Source organism: Sceloporus undulatus, chromosome 2 (assembly GCF_019175285.1).
Source record: "Sceloporus undulatus isolate JIND9_A2432 ecotype Alabama chromosome 2, SceUnd_v1.1, whole genome shotgun sequence".
NCBI lineage: Eukaryota > Metazoa > Chordata > Lepidosauria > Squamata > Phrynosomatidae > Sceloporus > Sceloporus undulatus.
Window position 1 is genome coordinate 149,537,142 of NC_056523.1, and position 16,606 is coordinate 149,553,747.

Consider the following 16,606-nt stretch of genomic DNA (forward strand, 5'->3'; position numbering starts at 1 on the left):
TATAAATATATAAACAGACCTGTGGATATAGTAAAGTAGAAGCTGGGAGAAAGGGTTTAGTTTAACCCTAAATGTATGAACTTGGTTTAAATTGAACCAAACCATTAGTCCACCATCTACAAAGACAGGCTGCAGCTGACCACAGGCTCAAGCATGGGTCTTATCACCTGGTACCAGATCCTTTTAAAATGGAAATTAACTGATGCTGAGTTTTTCTACATGCAAAATATATGTGGGGCCACTGAAAAATCCTTCCTTCCCTATGTTCCTCCAACACAGAAACACGCACACATATAGAAGGATTTGGCCATGTGGTCCCAATGGCACCCCCAGAATGGTATGGCCCAGTCTTACAACCTCACTTGCTGCTTGTGTGAATTCAGATTAGTAGGGGGGGATTTTTTTAGCAAATAGTTGGGGCTGTCTTTATATGCAGATGGTCTGTATATGCAATTAGCATTTCACCCTATTCACTGAACTGAACCAAAGCTGCTTAGGAAGACAGAATCATCATTGTGAAGAATGAACTTTTTTTAAATCTCCTTATGTACGTCTATATGTACAGTGTTTAATTTCACAGTTTCTATCTCATCCTCTAGTGCCTATGCACTAAGGCTGGTTTGTAACTATTTAAAAACACAGTATCATACAACAGAATACACTAACTTTAAAAAACATTAAAACACATTAGAAACAAAACAAAAGCAGAGAGCAAGATAAAACTTAAACAACATTGATACATGAAACAGCTGCTATTATAACTGTGCTTTTTCCCAACTTGTGAAAGATCAAAGCTTGAAAAGTTACGTTTGTGGGCTCCAAACTGCAGAATCTCTGAGCCATGCTCCCTTAGGGTTTCTGGGGGTAAAGTCCAAATTCTGTGAAAGTGAGCCAGAGAGAGGGTCATCAACATTTCACAGGACAAGGTCTTAATTCCACAACACAAATGGCCAGACAAGCATGAGAATGAAACTAGTGTCTATAATTATTTGATGTGGATGTCATCACAGGCCTCCCTCAACTAAAATTCACCTCTGCTTTGAGTCTACCACAAACTGAAATGGGTACTTCTTTCATTGGCTGGTTTGTATAGTTGACTGATAGGAACTCTTTCCAGCTTCACAATATCCCATGTCAGAGACTCTGACTTTTAAGGGCATTACAGTTGCCTTACTGACTAAACCAGATGGCCATCTAGTGCATGATGTCTTCCCATGAAAGGCCAATGCTACTATTCTCTCAGCATCTTGTCCTGAGAGTGGTACTGTCGGAAAATGGATGTTTGAGGAGCTTAGCTGTCAAGACTAAGAAACATGGGTGAACCTCTCCCTCTAGTCTCCTGACCCACCCTCACGCATTTGGCTACAAATTATTTTAAAGCAATTTATGTGGATGAAAAATGAATTATGGCTTGTGTTTCTCTACTTTGGCTTTAATATATATACAGTATGTACACACACACACACACACACACACACACACACACACACACAGAGTAACTACCAGAGAAAGTGTGGTGATCTACTGTCTGGCATTACAGCATGATCCTGAGGGTTGAAATTCAGAGCATGGGAGGGGAAAAAAACCAAACTTTTTTTTGCTACAGAGTCCAGTTGCTAATGTAATTGGTCTTCTGAAAAAGCTCCTGTGAGCCATTTTTGCAGCATTGCTTTCATGCATATATGTTATTCACAGGTGAAAGAAGAAAGAAGATAACATGATTATCTATTCTTGCCAATGGACAACTGCACTACAGAAAGCTCTAGAGATTTCCTGTTAAAGAAAGGTGCACAGTCACACATACCCGCACACACCAAGCCAAATAGAATACTTGAGGTCCAATTCTTTCCTTCCTTGGGCACTTGTATTCTCAACAAGAGGCTTTTATGCCACTAGGCTTCTGCACTGGCATTAAAGGAAGAGTTGATAAACTTTGGCCTTCCAGATATTTCAGACTATAACTCCCCTAATCTTTTACCACTACCCATATTAAGTGTGGCTTGAGAAAGTTGTAGAGTAATAATGATAATAATAATAATAATAATAAAATTTCACTTATATTTTGCTTTCCTCCCAATGCCTGAATTCAAGGTGACTTATTATAAAATCAAACCATATCCTTGTGCACAGAGGGGCTTGGGGGGCTAATACACCCATCATCAACTGCTCTCCACACCCTGAGCAGAGTAGTAATTATTTTTATCCTTTTACCAATACAAAGATTTGCTAGTTTGACATGTTTGTACCAATCAATCAAAATGTTTTGACAGAGGTTCCCTAGTCTCTAATGTGTCACTCCTATGAAAATGTCATGGGGCACCATGATCCTTTGCATAGAGGTTGGATGGCTATGACAGCTCTGTCTATCAATCAGAAAGTGTGACATGCCTGTTCTAGTGCCTACATATGTCATTCTTATGAAAAATATGACACAACCATTTTTGAGATGTGGGCAGCAATAATTGATCACAGAAATACCTGCCACATGGCATGTGATCTATGTTCCTTTATATTTCAGACATTCATCTTTTGCAAAATTTGCAAGACAGTTTGGCTTGAATTTCCTTTAGTAGTTTTCTTTGGTTTCAGTGTAATTATGGCGTTTCAAAGAAATTGCTAGATAAAAACAAATGTTCTTGCAGCTAACGTACACACTCATACAAAGTTGCTTTTACATACAGAAACCAGCAATCTATCAACAATTTACTCTTTAACCAAACAGTTTATGACAATTACATTACCATAAAAACATACTAAAATTGGTCACATAAAACATTTTGTTAATGACAGCATCAAAACAGAATAAAAATAACTTTCTGCAAGGGAGATACGGTAACCAAAAGCTCAAGAGTGAAATCATTCACAGTCCATGGCATTTATTTCTATAAATCTTTGCCTTCTGTACTATGTTTCTGCCGCAAATGTAGCTTCTCTGAAGGTAAAGTATTTGTCTAAATCAAACAGAAGAAATTTCAACTGCATCAATCATTTCCATTCTGAATATGTTTCAGCAATCCAAACAAATCTTTCTTGTTGCCATCATATATGGCTAATAGAGCAAAAAATGGCCCAAACTTTCCAAACATGAGGAAACTATAAGCATATGAAGAGCTGTGGTGCTGTAGGCATAATTTAACATAATCTATTTGGCATGATTTCCAAACATAGGACCAGTAAGAGCTGACAGAGTGAGCTACATAATGGCAACACATGTTGATTTCTCTTTACAGTACATGTGGTTTTTGTAAAAGAATAAAACAGGAACAAAATTGTGGACTGGACACAATAAGTCTCTCCTCATATAATTTCCCAAGAGGTAGCCATGTGAGTTTGTTGTGTGCCTTCAAGTCATTTTGGATTTATGGTAACCCTAAAGCAAACGTATCACAGGGTTTTCTTGGTAAGTTTCTTCTGAGGAGGTTTGCTATTGCCATCCTCTGAGGCTGAGAGAGTGTGATTTACCCAGGATCAACAAATGGGTTTCTTAGCCAAGTGGGGATTTGAACTCTGTTTTCCAGTCATAGTTCAATGTTCAAACCACTATATTAGTATGTTGAGGCAAAGACAAGAAAGAAGACCTTCAATGCATAAAGGTTGCTTCTAGATGAAGGTCTACAATTGCTACCAATTAAAATGCATTTTTGCAGTTATTTTGTGTTTTCTTCCTTAAGAGATTTATTTTTTTCTGGTAAAAAATAACAATGGCCCACAGACTAGAAACAGCCAATATACATTCCATTCCCAAAGAAAGGAGACAAAAGGGATTGTACTCACTACAGCACTATTGTATTAATTTCCCATGCTAGCAAAGTGATGCCCAAAAGCCTACAACAAAGACTAGAGAAAATCAAGGTGGAACTCGCCCTGAAAGGCAAGATTACTAAATTGAGACTGCAGTACTTTGGCCATATAATGGAAAGACAAAACTCACAGTAGCAAAAGAGGAAGATTGTGTTTCAGATGGATAGATTCAATCAGGGAACACAGAGCCATGAATCTGCAGGACCTAGCAGGGCTGCTGAGAATAGGCTACCTTCAAGATCTCTCATTCATGGGTTTGTCATGTGTTCATGTCAACTAACAACAAAAAATATAGGTGGAAGATGCAGTGGGACAACATGGAAATGCTACAAACTAAATATGTCATCTTGATTCCTTGTAAAATTCCAGGAATGAAGATGATGTCAAAATTTAAGCCTCATTTGGAAACTCCTGAACAAATATATTATTTTGCAGATGAAAACCAGGACACATGTGACCGAGCCACATCAGAGTGTGGTCAAGATGGTGAAAGGTATTGATGAGGAAAAGGAGCTGCAGTAGCAGTTTGCTTTTGCTTGAGCCTACTGAGAAGGGCAAGATTCCCACCCTTCCTCTCCTGCTGGAAGGAGTTGCTGCTGAGTTGAGTGCAAACTACTGTACTTGTGTACTTTGGACTCAATTTAAAGCCAGGGAAGTAAGCTGGAATCAAAGGGGGAAAGTAGGGGAGGAGAGAGAAACTGGTACATTTTAAAAGCAGCTGAAAAAGAGGAAGGATAAAGATTAATCAGGATGGTTGAAGGAGATGTAAAATTTTTCTTCAGTCTAAATCCAGTTACTAGGCCCAACTCAAGAAGATCCCACTGAGTCAATGGGGACTGGATAGGTCAATGCTTATGTGCCTGGAATAATGCATCATCAAAGTTATAACAAACCGCAGTTCAGCAGGCTTACTATAACTCCAACATATACTGAGCGGGTACCTCTATAACAAAGATCTAAGTATTTTCTTTTGAAGAACTTATGTCTGCTTCATTGCTAGCACTTTGGCACCATGTGAGTAACGGAGTGGCTTTCCTTAAAAGACATCTTTAAGTGATGGTAAAATTAGGTTTCCCTGTTTAATATATGAAAAATTCAATACTGCCTAGACTTAGCAACAGCTTTTGACTGGTTGCAGGCAGATGGTACTTCCATAAGTGTTTTTCTGAAAATCAAAACTTGGATAATTACTGTTTTTGACTTCCTCTAAATCATTTCTGTTGACAAACCATTTGTGGTGAGAAGGGCAAATTTCAGCTTATATAACATCTGTCCTTTTGAGAAAAAAACCCCTCCTATTTAAAATATCTTCTTTGACAATAAGTTGATATCTCTTGTACAAATGCTTCAGTGCAATTTATTTGGGAGATAACAGAACCAGATCATCAGTGAACCAAGGCAAATATTTCAAATAAAACTGGGAAATCTGTTGGTGACTGAAGATCAGAAACAGAATCATTAGCATAAATTGAAGCTAAACCTGTTGATTTGTATTTCATAAGCCCGCTGAGATAGTAAAGTTGCCTTGATAATGCACAGACACAAAGTGAATTTGAGCAAAGTAATTTATTTTCAATTTCTCCTAATTCAGAATATGTGGTTATGCATACACATGATTAGTACAAAATTATTGACCTTAATGCAAACCTTGCAGTTTATTTATATACAATATCTTTCTGAAGCTTCAGATCTGAATAATGTCTTTAAATGTTATGTTCAGAGCGGGGAAGCGGAAGGAAACTGTTGATAGAACAATTCTTTATCTGTCCTTATTGTAGAGCAAAGGAGCCATATTATCATTCCTTGTTTTATCAGAACTTGGAAGTAATGTGATTTGCAACAAGTTACTTTGGTAACTAGTAATTTTTCTGCAGTAACAGTACAGAACAATACACCAAAATCCCAAAACCACAAAACAATGATATCTTTACTGGACCAACCCAAAAAGCACAAAATACACCTTGTAGGTTTTCGAAGCTTCACTGGCTTTTTCATCAGTCAAAGATGTTAAAAATAATTTGTTGTTAACTGCCCTTGAGTTGATCTCGACTCATGGTGACCCTGTGGATGAGACACCTCTAAGACCCTCTGTCCTCCACTGCTCTGCTTAGTTCCTGTAAATTCATCCTTTATAGAGCCCATCCAATATGCAGCCTTCTTTTCTTTCTACTTCCCTCCACCTTTCCTAGCATTATTATTTTTTTCAATGAGTTGTGGCTTCTCACAATATGTCCAAAGTATGACAGCTTCAATTTAGTCATCTTGGCTTCCAGGGCGATTTCCAGCTTGATGTCTTCATTAAAAATCATACAGGTGAAGAAAAAAAAATGTTGTTAGAGTTACAGACCTACATTTTACTTAAGATGCTCTTGTTAAGATAGTCTAGAGGTAGTCAGAGGCCACTCCACTTTTTATTGGTGTGGGGGGGGGAACCATGTAGGGACTGGGAAACAAAGAGTAGTAAAATCTAAGTAATCAAATTTCAACTCCATTAGCAAAAGAAAGACAGAATTATGGTACAATTAGGGTTGCCATAAGTTAGGACCTCCAAACCGGGACAAATGTAGGACAAAATTTTCAAATGTAGGGCACATTTTTTTAAAATGGAGGACATGCAAAAAAATTGATGATTTAAATTTCCCCCCCATATAAATGCATGTTTCTTAGGCATGATCAAAATGGAGAACATTTGGCATTATTCCTAGACAGATGGAAGAAATGTGCTTCCCTTTCTGGCCAAAAACCAGAAGAAGAGGAGGAAGAGTAGAAGAAGCACAGGAGGAGGAAGAGGAGAAGAAGAAAAGGAGGAAGAAGAGGAGGAGGAAGAAGAGGAAGTAGAGAGGAAGACAAAGGGGAGGAAGAGGGTAAGAAGAGGATGAGGTGGAGAAGAAGAGGAAGAGGAAGAAGAGGAGGAGGAAGAAGATGAAGAAGTAGGGGAGGAAGAGGAGGAGAAGAGGAAGAAGAAGAAGAGGAGGAAGAAGAGGAAGAAGAAGAAGAAAGGGAGGAAGAAGAGGAGGAGGAGGAGAGGAGGAAGAAGAAGAGGAGAAGAAGATGAAGAAGAAGGGGAGGAAGAGGAGGAGGAGGAGGAGGAGGAGAGGAGGAAGAAGAAGAAGAGGAGGCGGCAAGGCAGGGGAAAGGGGGCCTCACTGAGGCAAAGCCCTTTTCCCCTGTCAGGCCGCCTCCCTCTCCAGCGGAGGAGGCAGCAAGGCAGGGGAAAGGGGCCTCGCTGAGGCGAAGCCCTTTTCCCCTGTCAGGTCGCCAGCGGAGGAGGCAGCAAGGCAGGGGAAAGGGGCCTCGCTGAGGCGAAGCACTTTTCCCCTGTCAGGCCGCCTCCGTCACTGGCGGAGGAGGCGGCAAGGCAGGGAAAGGGGCCTCGCTGAGGCGAAGCCCTTTCGCCCTGTCAGGCCACCTCTGTCGCCGGCAGAGGAGGTGCCAAGGCAGGGGAAAGGGGCCTCGCTGAGGCGAAGCTCCTTTCCCTGCCTGGCGTCTGTCGCCGGGGGGATCCCGGGGGCGGGGGAAAACCGGGGCGGGACCGTGCAGACCAGCCCCAAACCGGGATATGGCAACCCTAGGTACAATGGGCCTGTTGTATCTGTGGGCTCTAGATCTGCAGATTTAATCAACCACAGGCTGAAAATACAGAAATTGTTGCAAACGCTCCCCCACAAACTAAAACCTGAGATCTAGTATAAACAAATAGTCCCAGTGCAGTAGCAAGGCCCAGCTGCCAGGCACACATGTGAAGATGGTGGCTGGTGGGCTCTCTGGAGGCAGAGGAGAGAGCCATGAACTCAAGGCTGCAGAAAGATGCAAGTTCCTATTAATAATATTACGCAGGGCAGCAACAGAGGCCCTCAAAGCTGCCCTATGCCATATTATTAATAGAGTCTCGATCATCTGAGGTTTTTCATAGTATCATAGAATCACTGAGTTGAAAAAGACCACAAGGGTCATGCAGTCAAGCACACTACAGGAATACACAAATTTTGCAATCCCTGTAGATACTGAGGGCTCACTTTATTTATTTATTTATTTATTTATTTATTTATTTTTTACAGTGTTGTATCCAGAGCTGTAATTCATTAATGTTATACCAAACTTTCTCAACCATTTTACCCTGTAGGAAGACTTGAAATAATTGTCAGGTACCAGGGAACCCTTGCACAAAAAAAATATTATATCTACAGCTGTAAAAATATGTGTTTTTAAGAATCACGATCTCTCATGGAACCCCTAGCAACCTCCAGTGGGGGACCTTTGGGTTCCAGGGAACCATGTTTGAGAAAACCTTTTTCATAGTAACAAAATGTGATTTCATGTTGCTTACTACTGTTAACTTGGTAAAGGTAAAGGTAAAGGTTTTTCCTTGACAAGATTGTCTAGTTATGTCCGGCTGTAGGGGACTCATCTCTGTTACAAAGCTGAGGGAGCCAGTGTTGTCAAACATGACTTGGTGGTTTTGTGGCCAGATAACTACATGAAGTGCTGTTACCTTCATCCCAAAGTGGTACCTATTTATCTACTTGCACTTTTACATGCTTTCAAATGGCTAGATTGGCAGAAATCGGTACTAGTGACTGGAGCTCACATGGCACTTGGGTCTCGACCTGACAATTTTGCAGTCATCAGAGTCAGCATCTTAACTGCTGAGCTACTGTGTCCCTATTATTAACTTGTTACAGAGTGAGACTTGTCTTGGGCTGAGCAGTGGGAGAGAGAGGAAGAAAGGTTACATGGATGACTCCCCATGTAACTCTTCTTTGTAGAGCCGGGGTAGGCAACCTTTTTGAGCCGGGGGCCGGGTTGCTGTCCCACAGACAACTGGGGGGGCCGAAGCCAAAAAATAAATGATTAAATAATTTTTTAAAAAATTAAATATATAAATAAACCAGGACAAATGTAGGACAAAAGTTTCAAATGGAAGACACTTTTTTTTAAAAAAAAATGGAGGACACACGAAAAAAATTGCTGATTTTTTAAAAAAATGTTAATATAAATGCATGTTTCTGAGGCTTCTATAGACAATTGCCCCCCAAAGACCCCAGCGGCAATTGGTGGCAGGACCAGGCCAGGGGCCGGTCCCAAGGCCTTGCCGGGCCGCATCCGGCCCGCGGGCCGCAAGTTGCCTACCCCTGTTGTAGAGTATTATACTGGTGGAGAGGAGCAGAGAGGTTACTAACAAAGGAGTGAGGGAGAAGAAGAGAAGAGAGGGAGGAAGATGAGGAGATTCATTGAAAATCTGAGCTATATTACTGACCATCCACAAATTTTACGTGCTCATCAGACATGTTTAAAAAACTTTTTAAAAGTTGTTTGCCTTTTCTGTCTTTCTCTATTATCTCCAAATGAAAGAGACTGTAGCATCTGCCAAAAGGGAAAAATGAGAGAGTCAATGCAGGTAAATAGAGCAGGTGGGGAAGTGGGTTTCCTTGCCAGGCTGGTTACTCCAAAGAGTGGCATAGAGTATGCACACTGGATTGGTATGAGATGTGAGAGAGAGTTAAGAGTGAGAAGGATTGCTTCTCTGTATGCCTGAGGCCAGTTCAGGCATGAGATTTAAGACTTTATCACATGAGAGCTTTTCTCCCACTACAGTAGCATTGCCGGGATACAGACTGCCCGAAGCGGGCAGTCTCCTGCCGCCCTAGTTTGCTCTGCGGGGAAACTGCAGCCTCCAGACCACGGGGCTTCCCCGTGGAACAAAAAGAACCCATATTATTATTATTATTATTAACCTTTATTTATAAAGCGCTGTAAGTTTACATAAAAATCAGGTTGTTTATGTGTCACAATGACACCGGGACGTGCGGATGCTAAGCGTCCGCCACGTCAAAATGGCAACACCCATGTGTACTGGGTGCCACCATTTTGACGTACAGATTACGTACTAGGGTTGTGGGGCGTATATAAGCAGCGCCCCTAGGCAACCCTAGTATGTATGCAGGCTGGTGCTTTCGCCGGTCTGTACAGCACCCTAATTTCCAAAAATGCTACACAGTTGGGGTTGCTCTGTTTTCTATTGTACTTAAAATCTTTCCAAGATTACACATTAGTTTGTGCTAAAAGCTTATCTCACACTGCTAAGACATTATCCCTGCCCCTTTTGGCACAGAGACACACAGTCAGACACCCCCCTGTGCAAAATAAAAATAAAATATAAATGAATACCTAAGTTTAAAAAGACCTTTTTTTTTAAAAAAAAATGGGGGGTGTTCTGATTGATTAAACTAGATTAAGCACTGTCAGATGAAAGCAACTCTTCTTCGTGTCATAGAGAAATAGTTTTCCCTTTTGACATCTGTTGATTCTTTAGAACAGTCCTTTCTGCCACTGTCTCAACATTTGAATTTATGTAATGACTTTGTTTCCTGATGTGACCCATCCGCTCCAAGACATATATTGTAGTCATAAATTTTAAACTTTCCCAAATGGATTAATGACCTCCATAGCAACATTAGCCTGATGGTTTTATACTATGTCTACTAAGCTATGGCTATATTCTAACTTCTCAAGTATTTCTGTTTTGTATTCTACTTTTAATAAATAGTAAACAAACAAACAAAAATAGTAGCAGGAAAGGGAGTTTTTGTGTTAATGAAACAGTATGCTTCTGGGAGAACAATGAAGAGGCAAACATATGATAATTCCCAGCCAAAGATCAAAGATGTCCTAAAAGCATTTGTTTGGGGGAGAGGAAGAAGGCCAAATGACACCCGTGTGGGTCTGCTATGTTCTACCTTTGTGTTTGAGAGAGGGAATGTTCAGGCAGGTAGTTCACTCGAAATCATGATGGTCAAAGTTGTTGTTGTTGTTGGTGGGGGGACCAGCAAAGCACAATTGCAACTGCAATGATAATGTATTATCAACTAATCAGTAAGTTACTTTCTATATTGTAGTAACTAAAAGACATAACAACTGATTGAATGATAAAGTAATCAGTAGCATAGGCAATTGCTGTTGAAAAATAACATTCCAAGATCTGCAATCATCCTCTTCCAAACTATGCAATATTGCTATATCTTGCAGCTAGTAATATTTATCATGGTCAGTCATAAATCTGCCTAGTTCTGTTTCTTCATCACTCTGAGAGTTTTTTCAAAAGAAAAAAAATCACCAGTACTGCAGTTATATTGAATGTATTTCCCTCTTAATCTGTACAAATTTATATGCATTTTTGATATATAGTAGATATACAGTAGATTCCTTGTATTAATGGGCTGGCAAACTGCAGATTTGACCACACATGGATCACCACTCCCCATATTATTTAATGGTGCTGCATGCATATGGACACATTGATGTGTCTGTGCACATGTTGCCACTATTGAATAATACAGGGTATTGCCATCCACTATATACCTGTGTCATCCACAGGGTCCCCTGGAACTGAACTACCACAGATGAAAAACTATACAGTTTCCCTCATTATCCATAAATTTTTTATCCATGGATTCAAGCATCCACAACTTGAAAATGTTCACAAAAAGTATAAATTCCAAATAGCAAACCTTGAATTTAGCTATTTTATAGAGGGGACACCATTTTGCTATGCCATTATATTAGTGGGACTTGAGCATCCATGGATTTTGTTTTCCAGGGGGGAGCCTGGACCCAAACCACAGCAGATAACAAGGGCCCACTGTATACAGTAATAGGTTTTGCACCAGCCATGCTGTCTGGAGAATCCTGGAAGTTGTAGTCTAGCCAACCTCTTACCCCCCATATTCTGGATGTTTAAACATGTCTCCTTGTAAAATACACATTTTGTATGCATGTCCTCTTTAGAAACATTTAGTGTGTGGTTTATGAGGGAGCAAGAACTGTATGAGAAAATCTAAAGGTACATACCGTCTGAAAGACAACTCAACCCTACATATTGATCTGGGAAGTACAAATTCAGTGAGTTTAAAAGGCAGATGAAACAAAATCTTTCAGCATCATCCCTACCTATTATCAAGAAGCTGTCAGAACATCTGTTCCATAAACTCCAGTCTAAATCCTGCCAGACTGATATTATTGGTGTTCTTCTAGCTCTTAACCTTGTTTATAGATCCTGGTAAGCACTTGCTTAACACACTGGAGAGGGTAAAAAACACACTCCTCTTTTGTCTTCTTGTAGTTGTAATGAAAGAGTAGTAACCTTTCTCCTGTCACTCATGGCAGCATTAATCCCTGCAACTGTGACTTGGAATTAGGGGTTAGTGTCCAGACTACAAGTGCATCTGTTCTTCACCATAGTTATTAAATGCATCTTTTAACTGAAACTGGATTTTTCCCCCTTCAAAGAAATGCGTTGTTCTAATCACTAGGAAGAAGTCTGAGAACAAGCTACTATGGCATAAATACTGTTATTACTTTTTCAGCTGCTCAGAGCGGGAATGCTGCATTGTTTGATTTGGGCTATAAAATGACACTGACCTTGTGTTAGCACTTCTAGGGAAGGCTCATGAGATTTTTGAAAAGCAGCGATCAGTCATCAGTTAATCAGTACTATTCTGTTCTGAATTTTGCAAACTATTGACTGAACTATGAATGTATACCCTCAAAATTCTGGCTGTATTAAACAACAACAACACAGAGAGAAAACAGAAAAGAATCACCAAAAAAGATCAGTTTTTAAAAAGCAGACTTTAATACTACTGACCCTGCACCAAAGCCACTTTTTCTTCAATGCATTGGAATCACTTTTGGGTTTTGCCAGTTTTGGGAAAGTTTACTTCATATTTGTGACTCACACCTATGCTGAAGCAGAATGAAGTATAAGCTGTGCTATAAAATAACAATGCAATCCTAACTCTAGAACATACTAGCTATAGCAGGGTTAGGAAAAGACAGAGGCCTCTTGGGCTGGCTGAAATAGCCCTCTTTTAGTTGAACTGCCTTTATGCTCGCATTACCTCCTTCTGCTGGCTAATCTTAGATCGCAGATGGCAGAGGAATCTACTGTCTCTGGGAGAAGAACTAGAAAAGGACAGACTGAAGAGAGAACTGGGTTATGGCAGATTCAAACCTCCCCCAGCCCAGAGGAACAGCTAGTAGGACAAATCCAGGGTAGACCTAAGTAGTTTCCAATTCCTCTTAAGTTGTGAGGAGGCTTGATTCAACACAAGTCAGTAGCCGTAGTGTTGACTCAGGGTGCATCTACACTGTAGAAATAATGCAGTTTGATAGCAGTTTAAATGCTGTATCCCTCCATCCTATGGAATCCTGGGATTTGTAGTTTTACAAGTTTCTCTGCCAAAGAGTGGTGGTGCCTCACAAAACTATAAATCCCAGGATTCTGTAGAATGGAGCCATGGCAGTTAAAGTGGTGTAAACCTGCATTATTTCTACAGTACAGATGCACCCTCAGTAGGTCCTCAGGCATTTTGATGAGTAGGATTGTGCTCTGTGTCTGCAATCCTATACACTCGTCCCCCGGGTTACGAAATTAATTCGTTCCGGCGCCATTTTCGTAACCCGGAAGTTTTTCGTTAGCCGAATCCCCATAGGCGCTAATGGGGAAAAGCCGCGGCTCTGCCGCGGCTCCATTTTAAAAAGCGCCAGCGTTTTTTCGTAACCCGGGTAAACCTTCGTAACCCGGAAATAATTAATTAATATTTTTTTTTTCGTAACCCGGAAATTTCGTATCGCGGCGCGTTCGTATCCCGGGGTACCAGTGTACATATTTGCCTGAAAATAAGTTCCAGTGATTTCAATGGGGGTCATTCCTGAATCAATTTGGAGGATTATACTGAAGGAATAAGATTATACTGTACTTTAAAGTTTATTTTCGGATCCCATAGCAATCAGGTTATGGATGCTATTGAATTTAGGCCAAATAATGCTGCTAGGTTTAATTTATCCATGCTTTGTGTTATTGGTTTCAAAACCATCAACAAGATGTAAGGTTCATGCTTTTTTTTTAAAAAAAGGCTTCCTTAAAATCAGTTTCAAATGTTTAAAAGATGAACATTTTTATAATTTGAATTTTTTACATTTTTTTATTCCTAGAAACATATTGCCTCAGTTGTACCTCAGGATCATTTGTGTGCCAGTGTTGTGTGATTATTAGATAATTTGTTGAACTGGATGTGAGAGTCCCAAGTTCAGACTCTCTCTTACCTGATGATCTTGGGTCTGTCACTTTCTTTAAGCCTAACCTTAGAGGCTAGGTTTATGTCACAGGGTTGATATGAAGAAAAAGGAGTATATGTAGATGTGAGGGTGGGATGTGGATGGTTGCCCTAGCTTAGAATGAGCTTCTATTCCATCATAAATCTCTTCACAAAGATCCAGAAGACAGCCATCATTTAAGAGTTTAACGAGGGGCAGTTTGTCATAAACAGAAACAAAGGAATCACCACCAAAACTGAAATTATCAATATAAGTCTTTTCAAGGTTTCTATGCATGCATGTGCATGCATGCTGCACAATCCAGCCAAATCTAAATGACTCTTAAGTCCCCTTTGTTTTGAATTACTGTCATTTCAGCATATGCGTAACTTAATGGAACTACATGGTCTCTGCTTTTTAACTGCAGATACTTTACATATTCTTTTGAAAAACTGTAATTAGTCAATAAAGCCACAGGCAGGTAACCACAGAAGAGTACCAGAAATGATATCTATTTGCATATTTTTGTTTGTGTATGTTTCCCACTGGCATGCAAAGAATAAGTAATAATCAAAGGCCTGCTACAGGACAAACAGACTAACATCCTCTTTGTTCTGCAGTATTAACTACTGCTGCAATTGTTTATGAGAAAGATAGATTATTTCACCATAATTAAGTAGAGAATAATGGGGATGGTGACAGAGTTTTCTGCAACTCAAAATAGATCTCTATTATAGAATGAGGCTGCGGTCCTAGACATACTTGCTCACTGGACTGACATAAGATTGTGTAGATACGAATTCATTTGTACTGTAGACTTAGGAGAATATCACACCAAACTTTTATATGCCACAGTCCTGTTAGCATCCATAGTCCCACCTCCCTTAACCCCTCCCCAGTAGGACTCTCAATTTGTATTTACTTTTATTTATTTTTAGCATAATTGTGCCGTGATGGGAATCCATTAGGGAAAAAAAGAAAGAAATTAATTAAAAAAGAAAAAGAAAAAGAGATAATAACAGCCTGCTTGAGAATAGTGAGGAGGAGAAGCATAACCACACACAGCCCACACTGTCTGCATATCAGAACTGCATTAGGAGGGATTTCTCACTTTCATTTAATAGTGGGAAAGTCCACTATTAATGAAAAGGAGCCCTCCAGCAGCCGATGGAATACACACCAGTTAATGAACTGACACAGCATCGTGTGATAAAGTACAGATGCTGCTATCCTGCTCTAATTCCACTTTTTAAGCCTTGTGTGATAAAGTCCTTAGACTGGTTTAACAAAATCATTTGTTCTCCTTCCACAGAAAATTCCTGCCAAAAGATTTAACCTGGGACCTTCTGTATAAAAAATATGTCCTCTGTTACTGAGGTGCACCCTTCACAATGAGCTAGTTCCATGGAAGCCGTGAGAAAGGAAGAGCTAGTTTACAAATGCTTGCCCGTCAAATATTAACTGCAGTATTAATTGGCAACTTATGTACCCAAGTAGGCCACCATGAATCAAACACTACAGGCAGCCATGAAATATCTTATCAAACAGTGGGCCCTTGGTATAGGGTTTGGTTCCAGGAACCCCCATAGATACCAAAACCCATTGATGTTTAATTCCCTTTAAATTCAATGGCATAGTAAAATAGTGTCCCTTATATAAAAATACAAAATTAAGGTTTCCCTTTTTGGAATTTATATTTTCTTTTGAATATTATTAAGCCATGGTGTGGGCGTGGCTGCCCGGCCCGCAGACGCTGCCCCTGGGATCTGCTCCATGCTAATGTAATGTCCGCCCCAAACACACGCGGAGACTAGGAATGGCTGTTCACCAACACCAAGAGCCGCTTTATTTCCACCTCCTCCAGTAACAGTTACACACAGCCTTAGCCCAGTTACTTCACTGGGACCAAGGGAAGTCTCGGCTCTCTCAGCTCCGGGCCCCGGAACAATCCCCTACCCAGTTACTCCACTGGGCAGGTATGGCCCTCTGCCGCGGGGACAGGCTTCTCTTTACAGGGTCCGAGGGCGCTGGGGTTGGTACTCCCTCGCGAGGTTTTCTCGTTCTCTGTCCTCCGGAATTCTCGCCGTCACAGCTCTCCTGCAGCGGCTCTCCCATATCACCCACCAAGGCTCTTCCCCCTCTCTAAGCCCCTCTCATCTCTCACTCACTTCCGGGTTCCACGGCTGGGCCCCTCCTCCAATCTCCTGTCTAGGACAAGCTGGATGAGTAGATAACACCGGACCAACTCGAACCCTGCCTCCCAGTGAGGGGTCTCTCTGGGCTCTGTGGCCTTCTCCGCACTCTGGCTGCTCCTTCTCTCTCCCTCTCCCGACGCCTTCTTCCCGGACCAATCTTCCGCTCTCCTTCCTCCCCCATTGCGCATCTCCCTTCCTTCTTATCAGGCTCCCTGGAGCCCCTCCCCTCTCTCCTGGGGTTGCCCTTAATTGCCTCCCCATTTCCAGCTGGCTTCTTCCTGATCCCTCCTCTTCTCCCAGGTCCTCCCGCCCTTCTCTTGCCCGCTCAACCCGACCTCTGTCTTGCTCCTCTCTACACATGGATGCTTGAATCCATAGGTAAAGAATCCATGGTTACAGAGGACTTAGTTTATACAGTCATTCATGGACACCAGAGTTTTGGAAACCCATACCTTCCAAGAATTCACAGATGAAAACCAGGACGCATATGACCAAGTAATATCAGAATGTGGTCA

General features: G+C 40.9%; 1 long non-coding RNA gene across 1 annotated transcript; it reads right to left on the minus strand.

Annotated features, from left to right (window-relative positions):
* Window positions 1–5,430: 5,430 nt before the first annotated feature.
* Window positions 5,431–16,271, minus strand: LOC121920214. The gene is made up of 3 exons (XR_006101701.1): window positions 16,065–16,271; window positions 10,539–10,644; window positions 5,431–6,094 (listed from the first exon to the last, which is right to left on the minus strand). It is a non-coding gene; the product is annotated as an uncharacterized LOC121920214 (long non-coding RNA).
* Between the last annotated feature and the right edge of the window lie 335 nt (window positions 16,272–16,606).